Source organism: Ammospiza caudacuta, chromosome 6, assembly GCF_027887145.1.
Source record: "Ammospiza caudacuta isolate bAmmCau1 chromosome 6, bAmmCau1.pri, whole genome shotgun sequence".
In the NCBI taxonomy this organism is placed as follows: domain Eukaryota; kingdom Metazoa; phylum Chordata; class Aves; order Passeriformes; family Passerellidae; genus Ammospiza; species Ammospiza caudacuta.
Window position 1 is genome coordinate 13,424,218 of NC_080598.1, and position 16,057 is coordinate 13,440,274.

General features: G+C 44.9%; 1 protein-coding gene across 1 annotated transcript in view; it reads left to right on the top strand.

Annotated features, from left to right (window-relative positions):
• The first annotated feature begins 2,401 nt into the window (after positions 1-2,401).
• The window catches only part of PAK6 (p21 (RAC1) activated kinase 6), a 38,288-nt gene continuing 24,632 nt past the window's right edge, over positions 2,402-16,057 (top strand). Inside the window, exons 1-4 of the mRNA XM_058806972.1 lie at positions 2,402-2,622; positions 13,771-14,094; positions 14,406-14,604; positions 15,204-15,268. The gene's annotated coding sequence lies outside the window, so the exon portion shown is untranslated. The remainder of the gene's footprint in view (positions 2,623-13,770; positions 14,095-14,405; positions 14,605-15,203; positions 15,269-16,057) is intronic.

The window sequence follows — 16,057 nt, forward strand, 5'->3', positions numbered from 1 at the left end:
AAGAGTTGGAATATTGCAGAGTTCAGTATTGGTATGCTTCCTTGATATGCAGTAAAGGCACTGGACTATTCTGCATCTACCCCTAAAGAGCCAACCTGGATTAGTACTTTACCTGTATGTGAACTGAACTGGCTTATTCCAAGTGCATTCTAAAATTATTTTTGTTCCTCTTTAAGTTCTTAATCTTCCCTTTTCTCTCTTCTGTGTTTTGCCATTTTTACATGCACTAAACATTAGTTCTGTAAGAATTGTGTTGATGTGCAAACCCCACACAGCCAAGGCCAAACCAATAGTTACAGGATCCTTGGGGGTCCCTTCCAGCTGAGGATGTTCTGTGATTCCATGAGTTATTACTGAGTGGTTATAAGCAGTATGAAGCCTTTACATAAACCAGGGTCTCTGTCCCCTCTCTTTTTGTGACATGTCTTTCCTTCCAGAAGTGGTTGTATATCAGTAATGCTGCAGAGATTTTCAGGGCAGAAGTTACTCTACAAACATGAATGTTATTTAACCTCAAACCAGTGAGGGGCTGGGAAAGATAAATCTAGCTCTAATGAATGAAGTCCGAAAGCTGACAGCATTCAGTAATCTCACAGGCTTGGGATATTTTCTGACAAGAAAATTCATTTCTGAAACTTGTTGACAGAAACATCAAGAATGGAGCTGCTGTCTTTGCTTCCACCCACCTCAGCAAAGAGTGGGGGAAGAGAAGCAGCTCTTATAAATAGCTCGGTTCCTGTTGTATTTGTAAGTTCGGTGCTTTTTGTGTCAATGACATCACCCTCTGCTCCATGGCAACCCCCTACGATGTCAAAACTGCAGAGCACCATCAGAGGAACTCAGACCAGCAGATTAACAGGTTGAATCAAGATGATTTAACTGCAAAATAGTGCAGGGGCAACAGAAGGAGGTGGGAAACAAAGAGGCTACTGGCAGCTCTCTTACACTGGAAAACAAGCATCTCTAGTGTCTGGTTCCCCAAACTCTGCTCTATCTCTTTTTCCAAGTCCTTGTCAGGAGGGGGTAGGTGGAGGGCAGGCAGCAATCTTATTCCCGATCTTCAGTGTGTCTGGAGAGCACAACTACAGGTGACTAAGCAGGAGGAGTATGACTGACTCACTCCTGAATTATTTCTCACTCCTCTTCCCCCTCCCATCTATTCTGTTTGTTTTTTTAGCTTTCACCCAACAGCTCAGATTTTTCCCCAGGCTCTGATGAGGAGGAATTAGCAGCAGGCTTTCTTGTTACCTAATGTTCACAAAAATGTGCTTGTGGTTATCCAGGTGAGGAAATAGAAGCCAGCTTCAAGAACAAGAAAAATGAATTGGCTCTGGAATACAACACCTTTATCTGGGAGAAAAAAAAAAAAACACCAAAAAACAGTGCTTCTCTTTTCTGAGTGTTGTGTAGGAAATACTGAAGTAACTGACGTGCCAGGAAGTTGTAAATAACTGGCTTCTTTATCAGGATACCTATGGAAAATACCTAATTGCCTCCCTGGCAGCCCTGCTGGTGTTGATTTCTAAACTGACTGCAGTGGGGAGAAGCCATGGCACTTGGTGTCTTGATTAAAACATTGGATTCTGCTGGGTTGCATTTGGACTCAAGGATCAGGAATATAATGGTTACAGCTGCAGAGTTTCAGCCAGTATGAGCTGTTTCAATCAGTTTAATAAATCTGTCCTCATTTACATCCCTGTGAAGTCTGAAGCCATAGAACAGTTTACCTTCCTTCTCAAGGTGCCAGGCGAACTGTTGCTGAAACCTAGCCTGCAGAAGTGTCAACTTTGTATTAGCTTTTGCAATTTTAGAAATTGCATTACTTGGGACCCAGGCAAGTTATGCAAGACCAGCACAATGCCCGGAGTCCTGACATCCACAAAAAGACGTGGCAATGCTCCCCACATAGAGAAACAAGTCTGTGATGGAATGACACTTTATTTGCCACTTGTGGCCTGCAGTTTACAGGCATGAGAGTCTTTAATCACAGATTCTCAAAGTGTAAGGCTGTTATGTCTGTAGCTCTCTCCCCACCCCAGTGTGATGCTAAGCCTGTGTTTTCCAGGCTTGGTTGAGGGGAAAATGCATGGAGTCTCTACACACCAGAATCTTGATTAGTATCTTGCTTTTGCCTTTTGTGCAAAATGCCACTCAAGGCACTGTGCCATCCTCTTTGCTGAGCTCACAGCATCAGCCCACGATAAAAAAAGGTCCCAGAAAACATTGACTCACTGCATCCCAGCATCCTGACAGGGCTATGTGTCTGCAATGAGATCTCCTCAGCCGGAACTGCAAGGTTTCAATGGAATTGGTGTTTGTGAGGCTGTTGTACCTTCCCTGAGTTGTGCTACCACCTGTACTGCCTGCCAGGAACAGGGATGGGAGCACTGGGATCACTGCTCAGCACCTGGCAAGGGGCAGTGCCGCTGAGGAAGCAGCTGGAGCCGGGGGCTTTGCACGTGCATGAGGAGTTTTCTGCAGAAGCTTTAAGACTAAATTGCTGAGAATTTTTGCCTGAAGCAAGGGATGTTTCCCGTATTTAAGACAAGCAGCAACCTGCAGTCAGAAGGAAGAAGGGACTGAATTTACTCCAGAAGTATTTCTCTGGGATCTTTTTTCAAGGTAAGCCTGCTTTTGTGGGAGGTAGATGGGGCAACAGGGTTCAGCATTCTGGACACTGAAACTAAAATGACTTCTTGCATTTTTATTACCTTCCCGGTCTGTAGAATTCAGATAAATGTATTATGTCTCTGGTACTCCCTTTTTAGGCTGAAAAATCAACCAATAAGAGCTAATTTTCTGAGGTCTGAAGCCATAAAAATGAGTGGGAGAGAATTTTTTTAACACTGCCTTGTGCCTGTGGTGTTTTTAACACTGCCTGTGTTCTAGTGGTGAATAAATGCCGGGGACTGTGCCTGTAAAACTTACATTTAAGTAGCAGAATGATGGGTATTGAAAGAACAGTCGGTGAATGAAAGTAAAATTTAGTAAATAGACATCAGCTTATGGTTTTTTAATTTAGTGATTTTCAACATTGCTAGATTATTTGTTGTTCTGTAGGAGGTGAAATGAAGATGGTTCCTGCCTTGGGAATTTGGACTTAAAGTTTTTTAATTGGCAAGGTTTGAGGAAATGCTGTTGAAACCTAGAGCAAGGAGATAAGACTTCTTTTTAAATTTGTATGACACCTGAACAATCAGTTTATGGCTGTTGAAAACTATTGGTTGAGAGGCCAGAAAGTAGTAGGGAGCTTGTCCTAGCTGTAGGAAAAGCCTGTTAAAGGTAGCGAAAAAATAGCTTGAATGTACAGAGATGGCTCTGAAAAAAACTGGTAACACCTAAAAAATGTTTGCTCATCAGTGTCCCTTCCATATACTGAAATGATTCCTAGCTGGGAACCCTCCAGCCTGAGAAATGTGTGCTTAGGTCATGGGTATAAATGATAGTCCTTGATGGGAGTACAGCAGAGCATGGATTTGGCAGAGCTGCTGGAGCCATGGAGGGAAGGCACTTGCTGAGCCCAGAAGTGCAGGGCAGAGCATCCACACTTTCTCTTTGCATGCTAATGGTGCTAATATGTGAATGCAGTTCCATTTTGCTCTTGGAAAAGGAATAATGTGCTCATAAAACAAAACCACCTTCTGGTTAGGGAAATAACTATAGTCAGTAAACTTTTGGAAAAAAGCCTTGTCAAGTCTGTGAAGAGAGACATCAAAATAATTTGTTGCCTCTTCTTTTCCCTAGGAAGGTGGGAACCAAACAGTGCCTGGAGGGAATTTGTGCCCTGGGCAGGCTGCAGAATGGCTGAGTGAGGTTGCCTGGGGAAGGGCACCTGTGCCAGTGTTGAGGCAGGGGCTGGTGGCCAGGAGGGCCTTGGTGCCAGCAGTGGTTGTGTAACGCTGTGCTGTGTCCGCAGCTGTCACTGCCAGGCACTGGATCAGCTCACGCACTTGGATGTAGTTGCTGCAGCTTGATTCCACTCTGTAGAAATAGTTGAGGATATTCTTGCCAACTTCTAAGTCAGGAGTCATCAGTTCTGCCTCTGTCACTTGGGGAGCATGAATGAATAACTCTTAAATCATTAATCTAGGGCAGCTTCCAAGAATCCTGTGTACCCAAGTCTGGAATACATTGTGATCTGATTCATTATCCAGGGACAGCAAAGACTTTGAAGAGGTGTTTACCCAGAGGTGGCTGTGCTGCACTTCAAACTCCCAAAGAAAATCACGACATGAGAGGGTAGGGGGGAGCAAAGGAAGTGGAAGCAAGGCCCCAGAGGAGCAGGGAAATCAGAAAAGGACAGTAGTAGCCACATGCTGTGGACTGGTGGACAGGCCAGCAGAGGAGCCTTTGGGGGATTATGAAAGCTGCTGCTGTTGCTTTTGGCAGTGCCACTTGACATAATTTTAAACTGGAATTCTGCATAGCCAGTATTAAACATCAGGTTATCTTCCATGGGATGGTTCTTTATATCTGGTAAAACCTTGTATTTTGCCTGACAATGACTTGGTGGTAGAGGGGGGCTTTTTTGAGTTCCAGAGAGAACCGTGGTAGGATGGATAAATAAGAGGAAACAAGTGTTGCTACTAGAGAATGCAAAGCACAGCAACCTAGATAAAGGTGATCCTAATTGAGGAGGAGGAGCATTGGTATTTAATTAAAACTACTCCTAAAACCCAGGTTCTTAGCAGTAAAATAAATAATAGCAGGACACGAGTAATTCCTCTCAGGGGGAATGTCAGAGACAAAATTACACTAATGTAGTAATAAGAGGGGCCTGTGTGCAATTTCTCAGAGGAATAGAAGCAGGGCAGAATGATTTTTCACTGCTAAGAAGTTCAAATGTGGTTCAAGTGTAAAGGGACAGATGCTGGTTAAAGCACGTTCCTCAGGCCACTTCCAAAGACAGAGCTGTCTGAATTTCTGAGCTGGATGTTCTTGCAGGACTTGGCAATCCCAGCACAGAGACTGAGCTCCCTCTGCTTTAAGAAATGATGGCAAGTTCTGTGTGTCACTTGCACTCCTGCTGCTCAGTCAGGGTGTTTTCTGTGAATTAAAAACAAATATTTCAGACCCAGACTTAGGACAACTGTGCCCCATGTCATGCATCTGAAGGCAAGAAAGAGCATTAAGCACTTTTGGTTTCCTTATTTCCCTCCCATTCCTTATTTTCGATCATCTTAGAATTCTATCTGCATTCCTCAAGCTGTGATGCCCGTTTTGGGGAGGTGGTTAAATAGTGTGAACTCATTAACCACTCTTGACTGAGTAACAGCCAGTGACATAACATGTTTCTTCTCCATAACTGCCTTGCATAATGCTGCATTTCAGTTTTGGTTACTCCTTCCATTTCATGCTTGTCATTTCTGTGACATCCATCTGTTTACCAGACAAGGTTGGAGGGGGTGAGGGGAGTGGAAATAATCCCAGAATACAAAAAGAAAAATCCATACAAGTGAGGCTGGTTAGGGCTTGGAGGAGCCTGATCTATTGGAAGGTTCCCTGCCCATGGAAGGGGGCTGGAACTAGATGATCTTTAAGGTATCTTCCAACCTAAACTATTCCGTGATTCTATGAGTATATAATGAGGAAGAGGCTTTGGGACACTAGAATGAGACCTGCTGTTGCAGTGAGAGAAGATCCTGGATACTTGGGGACCAGGAAAGCAGGTAGTTGAATCTTTTTCCTTTTGTGTTCTTCTTCCTTTCCTCTCCCTTTTACCCCACCTGTGAAAACAACCAACCAACTACCCTCAGCTCTCCCCCAGAACCCCCAAGTTTAGTCAAAGGACAGAGTAAGATGATAGTAGCTTGTGGTAGATGTGGAAGGCAATTTTTAACCTGCTCTGAAAAATCAATTTAGCTAAACTGTGGCTTTGAGCAGTGTCATTTTTGGTGTAGACCCAGCCGAGGCAGTGCAGCAGCATCTCCTGGCCAGGGGCAGGTGACCTCCTCATATGGCATGGAGAGAATGTATAGACAAGATTATGTGATTGTTAAAATGAAACATGGCATTGCAAACTAGAAAGCAAATGGTACACAGCAACTTGAGCAGGGACAGTGACTCCATAAGTTGATAATGTCAACTTGATGGCTGTGAGCTCAATTGTTTGTCCCTGAGAATTGGATAAATAGAGCTGACTGTCTGTAGGGTCAGTGTTCCCTTATTGACGGCCTTCTAGTTTTTTGACTTTCTTCCCTGCCAAGTATTGTGGAAACCTTTTTACCCCACCTGTATCAACATTTGAGTCTTCTAAATCTGTGACTTTTCAAGGCACAGAAGGAGCTGAGGGTCTTCACAGCACAGCTGGAAAGCTGTGCTTAGAGGAGGAGAAGGGTTCAAATCTGTCCTTAATTTGGGCCAGGAACAGAGGAGTTAACATGTAGTGGCCAGAAGGCACTACACAGATCTTAAAATAACCAAGAACAGGATAATTTGGCTTAAAAAACCATCTGGGTCTTGATTCAGTGCTCATTAAAATTCATAGTAGCCTTATGATTGGCTTCTGGAAGAATTAAGCAGGGTGTTACACTTCATAATGAGTACTTTGGGCCCTGGCCAAGAAAGTACATCACTGCATACAATAATGCTAGAAATTAACTTCTTTCCTGTAACATCCAGCTTAGAATGAGGATCTTTCTAGCACTTGTGGAAGTCAGTGAAAAAGCTCTGGTTTCAAGGGATTTTGGATTGCATCCGAAGAACAGATGTTACAGCTGACTTTGGGAAGAAGTCTCTCTGGGCAAGTCATCTCTGAGCTGGTCATGCTGCAGCAGGCTGTCCGCTCTGGGGACACTCTCAGTCTGCAGCCATCAGAGCTCCTGAGTGTGCAGGGAAAGGAGAAAAGTCAGACTGCAAACCTAGCACTGGGATGGAGTAACTGGGGCCTAAAAGGAAAAACGCCTGCTTGTGTTTATTTCATTAGAAGCCTAAATGTATTAACTAATGGCACAAATTGCTTAGAATCTTGTGGCACCTCATCAGCCATGAGATGATGTCAGTAGACAAAATGCTCCTGTCTGTGACTGCTGCTGAGAAAACCTCCTGATTTCTGCCACTTTCTTATAGAATACTGTTTGGAATTAAAGGAAAGAAAATAATTCTGCTTGCTCCTGAACCAGGAACTTGCAAAGATCTTTGGCCTTTTGTGTTCTCTCCAAGTTCTAAATACGTTCTCCCAAAGCATCTCAAAACAGCAGCCTGGGTCACATAAAGCTGAGCCAATAACTTATTTAGGAATATTACATTTTATTCATTTAAAGAGTCTGTTAGAACTTGGGCTCACCTGAATTTTCTGGCTACTCCTAGCCTGTGGATCACCTTCAGTGGTCTGTGGCTGTGCTTAGACTGAGACTGCTACTTGTGGAAAGAAGAAAATGAAGGAATTTTCCAGATAAATACTCAAGTATTTCTGCAGGACATCTTTGGGCACAACTGTTACCCAGGCTTTCAGTTTTCAATAAAATTCTCAAGAGCTAAATTTAAAAATGGTAATTTTAAGTGTTAAGAAGCCTTTTTTCCCCCCAAAGATCACATGTGGAATGGAGACAAACTAGTTAATATTTTTTGTGTTGGAATGTATTTTTTAAAATTAATTTATTTATAGAATTTATTTGGCACCTCAGAGAGCACGTGAACAAGAAAAGGAGTTTTTTTTGGATTAGTAGTTTGAGGAATGGTGATTAAGTAGAAGATCAACTGAAGTTTTTCAGTTATTTTTGCTAGCCTCAGAATTCTAAATGTGCAGATTAGGAAATATTACATCTTATTTACAACTTAAATGGCTATGTCTTATATTGCTCTTCTTTAAGGATGATGGTGATGATGGAGATTTTCTTTAATATTTAGATATACACACACACGCGTGTATATCAGTGGACTAGTTTCTGGTGTCATGTTGAAGAGGGTTCTGGTTGAGTTGTTCCACCATGGTTCCCCTCTCAGCAGCCAGCAGGACCTAGACTCCTTCCAAAGGACAGGCATTCACTCTGCCAAGTGCCAGCAGGTCCATGTGCTCAGGCTGTGCCTGTGCTCAGTTTGGCCTCCCTTAATTGTAGGGTAGGGCTGTGGTAGAAAAATGTTCCTACAGTACCAGAGACAGCTGGTGTGTTCCAGTCCTTTCTAACGTGCATTGCCTGACTGTGTGCATGCTTTAGTTCCTTATTGTGGAATCTGACAGCCTTAGTAGTTGCACAGATGTTTTGGGTAGTTTGGAAACTTGTTTTTAATGGAGACTGTGGTAGTTGAACTTTACTGTTTGCCCACTAGTCTGTGCTGTGCTGAAACCGGTACCTCAGAACAAACCAGTGCCTCCTTCTGGCTTGGGCAGTATTCAAGCTATTAAAATTCCAGCCTAAATGAAGGATGGAGGAGATTGCTGAGGATACAGAAAGTAAGACTTGTGTAACTACTATCAGGAAAGCAAAACCCACTCTTAAGGGAAGTAGGAATTAACTTGTTCCTCTGTCGTAGCAGTTAGAATGCAAGACAAGGATGTCTCAGCTACCATTTTTCTGTGTTATATCAATAAATCTCTAAGTGGGGATTATAATCATTTAATCCTTTGCAACCCCTCCTGTGGACTCCAGAGCATTTGCTGCCTGTGGAGATAAGGGCAACCGAGGGTTCAGTATTGTGACATGCTGCTCTCAGTGGCAGAACAAGAAGGTCCAGTTCCTGCATTGCAGGTTGTGGCTGCTGTGTTGTGGCATGACTTCATGCAGCTGAACCATAGGCCAGGCTCCTGAGACAACCAGAGCTTGAAAATAAATTAAGTAATAGTAAAAAACCAAAACGAAACAAAACAAAAAAACAAAACAAAAAAAAAAAAAAAAAAAAAAAAAAAAAAACACAACCAAAAACCCCAACCAGGTTTAACCCTTCAACTGCCTCCTGCTTCTAGGGAGAAGAAACCAAATACTTGATCCAGTGTCAGCAGCTGGAAGGGGTTGAAATATATTTTGGATACTTGTTCCTATTGCAGCTGTCAGCCCTTTCCTTCTTTTCTTCCACAGAGAGGAATAGCTGCTCTGCCTCTATCAGCCTTCCCCCCCCCAAAATGTCACCTACTCACCACCATAGGTCAAAGCCTCTTCGTACTTGCTGTAGGGAAGCTGCTGCTGGAGGGTGACGCCTGTTCCCTGGCATGGGATTAGCACTACATCTTCCTGATTGTCCTGGGCTGAATGCTTTCAGGGTAAGGCTGAGTTGGCTGCAAGGACAGTTGTTCCCTGCCTCCACACGGCTGCAAGTGGGATGGGAAACCTGTGCTGCACGGAGGCACGTGCTTGGATTTTGACAAGCATAGGCTCCAGCCCTCAAATTATTCTAAGCTCTGCAGAGTTGGGTTTGAATGTACCTAGAGGTAGAGTGACTAATGGCAGCAAATGGTGTTAGACTTCGGCAGCCGTTATTTTAGCCACTAGGAATTCGCTGGATTCTGGCTAATACTTCAGCGATAGCTGACTGACCTAGTTATTCAGAACAGAGGCTGCGGTCTGTATTCCTCTGGTGCCAGCGAGGGATTTCAATCTGCATTTCTATAGCATCCTTAAGGATCGCAGCATGCTTGGAAAAACAACAGATTAAGCCGCCTCTGTTCTGGGGGAGTAGAGCATTGTCACAGTCATTTTAGCAGCATGCAGAATGCCTTTCCCAAGGTGACCTGGGAATCTGTAGGCAATGTGGGCTTTCTGTTGTGATGTCGCCATTGCAGGACTGATCATCGTGGCTTTTGTGGGAAGCAGAAGAAGCACCTTTTGTAGAGGGTGGCACAGCCTTGTGAGGTGGACCATGATGTTACTTCTGTTATAACCAAATAAGTCTGTGAATTTATACAAGTAAAAGATCTGGAAGACGTGTGAGGTGGCTGTGTTCCAAGCTGTATTGATATTATCTGCAGGAACATCTACCAAGCCACAGGAATTTAACCAGTAGCAAAATAGCATGTGCTGTGTTCAGGTGATCTTCTTGAGCTTTAACTTCAGTTTCTCATCAGAGCAGGAGTTAAAATTTTCAAAGAGTCTGGTGTTTTCTTACCCTCTCTAAGCTTACCTGCTTTCTTCACTGAAACAGTTGTCAGGCACTGGGGCACTGCACCAGGGCAGCGGTGGAGTTATATCCTTGAGATGTTCAAAGAAGGACTGGATGTGGTGCTCAGTGCTCTAGTCTGGTTGACAAGGTGGTGATGGGTCCAAGGTTGGACTTGATGATCTTAGAGGTCTTTTCCAACCTTAATGATTCTGTGCTTCTTACCTCTGGCATTCTGCAAATTTGGCAGAATTCGCAGGTCCTTGTGCTGTTTCCTTGCTGGCCACACTCTGCTCCACCACAGGAGGTGTTTGGCCAGGAGAGCCTGGCTGTAACCCATTGTGAGCCTGAAGCAGGACAAATTCCCTTCTTCCATGTGCCCCAATCTGCATTGTTTGGCATAGGGTAAAGAAAGACACTCAGCTCCCCAGTGCCCTGCCAGATAGGAGTGTAGGGCTGTGTCCAGATCTTTGACAGCACTCAGAGTTCTGGACTTGCTCGATGAACTTCCAGTTCTTCAGCTCTCATGCATTTGTGTTTTGTTTTGAATTGGAAAAAACCTTATCCAAAACCTTGGATAAAAACACTGGGTGAGCTCATGCAGCTTGAGTACAAGCAGGACTTTGTCCTGCTGGCATCTCAGGATCCTACCTGGATAATGGCAGCAATGCATCTAAGCAGGAGGATAACCCAAACACTGGAGCTGGCTATCCAGGTAATGCTCTCTTGGAATGTTCTGCCCACCTCCGAATGGGATACCCTTAAGGAAAGGTGGCTAAATTGTAAGTACTTTTTTAAAGTGAAACTGCCTCTGGATTGCTCCCTCCTTATCTGCAGTCCTGGGTTCACTGTCATGTGTTGATTGAGACTCCCAGACTTGATTCCTATCTCGTGCTTCCTCACACCGGTTGGTTCTGATGTGCAACACACCCTCTCTCCTAGGGACCCCTTTGTCCCAATCCTTAAGTGTATTCTTTCACTTCCCTGCCCAGCTTCTCTAGATTTACAGAACCATGAAGGAAGGGATTCTGTGTGGAAGAGGATTTCTGCTTCCTATCTGATCCCTGAGCACAGGGAAGACTTGATGGAAAGTCCGGTCCTGAGCCACAGCCTGGCTTCATAGGTGGAATTGCTGTAGTTCTTACTGGGATTTCATAAATGTATCAGATTTCCTGTGCCTTGGTGTTAGGTTTATCCTGGAAGCTCTGTTGACTACAGATCCATTTTCCTTAGCAGTTTGCTCAGTTTCCACAAGTTTCAGACAGGTGAGCAGGTATGTTTCTCCTGGCTGAGGCAGAAGACAGACATTGTATATGGTACAGTTGGCCTGGCTGTCTCAGACTTTTTATATTTTAAGGTAAAAGTTCCCAGTTTTGTCTATTGGAGTAGGAAAACATTTAAAAATTGGGTTTTCATCACAAAATCTTCCTCCAGTGGTGATTAAATGGAACCTATTTTGCAGGATGTGAGATCTTGGAGCTCTCCTAGCACAGTGATGTGGCTGGGCAGGATGAGGAACGAGGTGAGATCAGCACTTTGGATCTGAAATTTGCTTTGCTTTGTGTCTGGGGATGGGACATGGAATATGGAATGGCCTTTGCTGAGAAGATAAATCAGGCAGGCTGCAATGCAGACATTTAGTCAACGTACCCTGCAGCACTTGTTGCTGCCAGGAATGGCTGTCCCGGAGACCGACGGGACCTGAGAGAACTGCTGTAGGAGGAGTGGGGCGTGTATCATGTGTTTATATAAATGCGCCAGTATAATTATTTATATTGTCTTGTGCAATTCTCTAGCTAAGAAGAGAGCAGTGGGCAGGCAAGGAGCAGTAAAATGTCTAATAAAGGGATAGTTGCTGAAGGGGAAAATTAGAGACGTGTCACTTTTACTGGGAAATTTTTCTTCAAAGTGTGCAGGACTGCTGGGACCAAACTTGTGAATATAAAGACTGGAAAGTGTCCTAATTTTTCATTAAGATTGTAGGCAGCAGAGGTTCACACTGATTCAGAACTGCCTTGGTTTCATCTAAGCTTGTGCCTTGACAAGTAAAATCAGGCTCTGCCATTTATAACAAACTCAAGTCTTGTTCTAGAAGATTGTGCTAGCATGTAAGCCAGGAAATACAATACTCATGCAAATGTGGAGCTCCAAGGCTGGATGACTCCTTGTAGACTGCAGAAGCTGTTTGTGTGTGACGCTCCCCACGCCATGGTTGTGCAGATGACTCCGCGCTGCCTGGCACAGCAGCAAAGCCCAGGTGCACAGATGACAGGGATGGTTTGCCATCCACACCTACTACGTTCATACTCTGCTTCCTCATCCCTGATCCTCCACCACACTGGTCTGCCCTGTGAGTTCCAGTGTGCTGGGAAAGAATGCTGTCCCCCTTTGTTATTTACTATGATTTTTTACTATTAAAGGGAACTTTCCTGCTTTTGATTACATCTGTGTATGGGGCCTGCCCCGTAGGAGGGAGAAGCTAATCCCCAGACAGAAAGGAACCTGGCTGGCTCTATTTCCTATACCCTGGGGAGGGAACAGGCAGGAAACCTGGGTCACTGTGGCAGGCAGGGACCTGCAGTGTAATGTAGAAGCAGTGACTGCACGTTCGGGAACCAGCCTTCCACAACTTAGCCAGCAGGTTGGGAAATGAGGATTAGGAACCTCAGACCATCAGCTCCAAAAGGTTGTCTCTACAAACCTTGGTTCTGTTCCTTCTCCATGATAGTACTGTAGAGCTCATGAATTCTAACTAGAGCTGAGACTGAGGTGGTTGCACAAAGATACTGCAGCTGTTTTAGTTGGAATGGACAGGTAGGGAGGAAAATGGGAATGGGGGAACAGGGCTAAAAGGTCACTGGGCTGGCTCATCACTGTGGGACAAGCCACTCCCAGCAATAATAATGGCCGCCTAATGATTATTTGTAGCATGCCTCTCATTTATTTAAGGGTGGTTCAACAAAACCAATGTAATTTTAAAAACCCTAAAAAGTCACAGGGGTGGGTTTTTATGGTTTATATCTCTGTTCTTTGGACCTAAAAATATCTGAGGGTTAAGCCAGCATTGTCAGTGGTTTGGATAGGCCAAGAATCCTCCTTGTTTGCAGTGGAGCAAGGGCAGCTGATGAGTTTGCTGCCATGAACTCTAAACGCTCCAGGCTGTAATCCCCAAAGTGTCCTCTGATGATGGCCCAGTCACCAAGCCCAGGCGGCACTGCCAGAGCTGGTGTCCTGCTGCTTGTGGAAGGTCTATTTCCAGTAGTCAGTAAAGCCTGAGGCACAGGCAGCACAACTGAATTAGAGGGTGATCCCAGACTCCAGACCTGGCAGCACTGACTCATGGCGAGGACAGGGGAAAAGTAAAAGCACCAGGTCATGTGCTGCTCATCTGCAATGCAAATAAATAGGATGAATTCTTCTACAGCGAGCCATAAAGCAAGCAATCAAAGCTTTCCTTCCTGGAATGACAAGGGATTGGTGGCAGGTCCCGAAATGTGCAGCTAGGCGACACAGGCGGAGATGCTGGGTTTGTTAGAAGCTTCAGCAGCTCCCGGCCCTGAGGCTGTGGAGCTGAGGGAGAAGAGCTGACGAGCGGAGCTTTAATAACTCACAGTGAAGTGGGGTGTGAAAAAGGGTGGAGGGGAATAGGAGATGATCGCCCCAAAGTTCTTGCCTGAGACGTGGCACATCGGGGTGCCCAGGTGTGACTCTGAGCTCTTTCTCTCTCTCATCCCCCTCTAGGGACCAAGAGAGGAGACTGTGAGAAGAAGGCGAGATGGTCCCAAGAGACTGCTGTTGGCATCTGTCGTTTTCCATGGAACGGAAATCTGAGTCTTCTCTACGCTGAGTGCTCCTGTGTCCCATCTGCTACCACACCCTGAAATCAAACTCGGCAGCTTAGGTGAATCAGGCACTGTACAAACATGTCAGACTTGCCTCCACCCCTTTTTCTTCTCCCGCTTTCTCCTGCCGTCTTTCTCGCTCAAGTTTATCGACGTGTCAGCGGATTCCAGTGGCGGAGCATTCTCACTTCATCTCTGGTCACGGAGCAATGAGGAGTCAGGGGTAAGCGCCCTCCCGCAGATTTGGGGATCAACATTGATTTGCTTGCTTGCTTTAAAGCCAGAACAACCGTCCTAATGGCCGCTGTTTCGTGGGATTTGTTCCCTGTGTTTACGGAGGACTGGGTTTGTCAGTTTAAACTAAGTCTCTGCTTCCCAGTGGCTGTGCTGCCTCGGCTTAACCCCTTCTCTTCGGAGCTGAGCCGTGCCACCGCCATGGATTAGTGTAATGATCACACGTGTGTTGGCAGTGCCCGCCTGGGGTGAAGTGAGAGTAGAATAGTTCAGGGGGTCATACAATTTTTTTCTCTCAAGGGATGTTTCTGGAAGAGAAGAAAAACTGGGAGCTGGATTCCTTTGGGAAGGAGTTTGCTTCATCTTTACTCCTATAGCCCAGCAACACCGTCCTCCAATCGGCTTTGCTGCATGACAGTGGGAGAGTTTACCTCCAGACCCTTCTTTCTCCTCTCCCTTGGAACTGTCCACCACCAGCATTGTTGCAGCAGGACTGCCAGTAAGATCTTGTGGTTTTTACTTTCCAGGGTCTATGAGGTGGGACAACGTGTGGGGCTGAGGTCTGGCAGTTTAGGCAACTGACACTCAAGAGAATGGGGAATGTGGAGGGAAAATGCCTTGTTCAATCTCGCAGGGTGATGCTCTTAAAACTTGGGGTGAAGAAGGGGTTAAAAATTACTCGGGATGATGCTTGAGAGAGCAGACAGCATGTCAGGAACATGCATGCTCATCGCCTTTACGGGAGACAGAGCAGTGTCTGCTCTTAAGTATCTTCTATCTGCAAGGACCCTCACCATACCTTACAGAGAGGTCTAGTTAAACCCTTCCTGTATGTTTTCCCAACCTTCTGGCAGCTGTGCTGGCCAGGATCCTTTCAGAACACCTCCTGAAGCTATGCTGGAGTACTTGTGTGGGGCTGGATGTGTGTGTTTTGGCTGGCTGAAAGCTGCCTAATCTTGTTCTATTTAAGTTACAATATACAGATTTATTCTGCATTTGTATTTAATTATTTTTGTCAGGTAACCAGTGCATACAGGCAGGTATTTGCAGTGACAGAAAACAGTCCTGTCTGTTAATATTTGCTTTCTTCTTTACCAGGGCATTAATGCTTTAATATATTTGGGGACAGAGCACTGAAAAAACAGAAGAGCAATTTGTGTCTGGTGAGTGTGAGCTCTCAGGTGAAGCTGGGGGTTGTACGGAGAGTAAGAGACCTTTGGCCGCTCTTTGTCTGCTTTTCTGGGTTCTCTGTTTGGGTACAACCTGTCAGTCCCTAACACAGCTCCTGGGGAAGGGAAGCTGCTGCCTTGCTCTCTCTCCAGCCATGTCCCACAGAAAAATCTCATTCCTGATGATGTGATGAAGTTTTATATTGCTTTTAACATTCAGTACTGCCTTGGTACGTACATCCTGCATGCTATGTGAACAATTATTTATGAATCTAGAACCAAAGCTGATCAAATAGTGGAAAGCACTATCAGCAAATAGCTTGCTGGATTAGTAACTGTGCTCCCAGATGGAAAGTCTGCTCTGTGCACAGGAGCTGTTTCTGTCTAGCTGGGTGTGAGTATGGATGTACCTGGGAAGGCTACCCTGGGTCCTGCTGCCAAGGCTTGCAAAGTGAGAAACAACACTTACTTGGCCACAAAATGGTTTTCGTTCCCAAGAAGAATGAAATTAAGGAGAATTCTTTAAAGTTTGGCTGTCCTGCCTCCAATCTGAAAAAAGAGCTCTTTTTAACCTACTTCTGTAATATGCTTAGGGAAATTCACAGGCAGAGAAAAGAGCTAAATATTTGTGTAAATTGCTTTAAACAAAATTGCTTAAAGCGGCTTGGACTAGCTTAGCCCAACTGCAAGTAAAAAACACACAGCCAGGCTCTGAGCTCTGTATTGCATTTGAGGGTTTTTTGGGCACCCACAGGGGTACTCTACTGAAGTTCCATCCTGTTC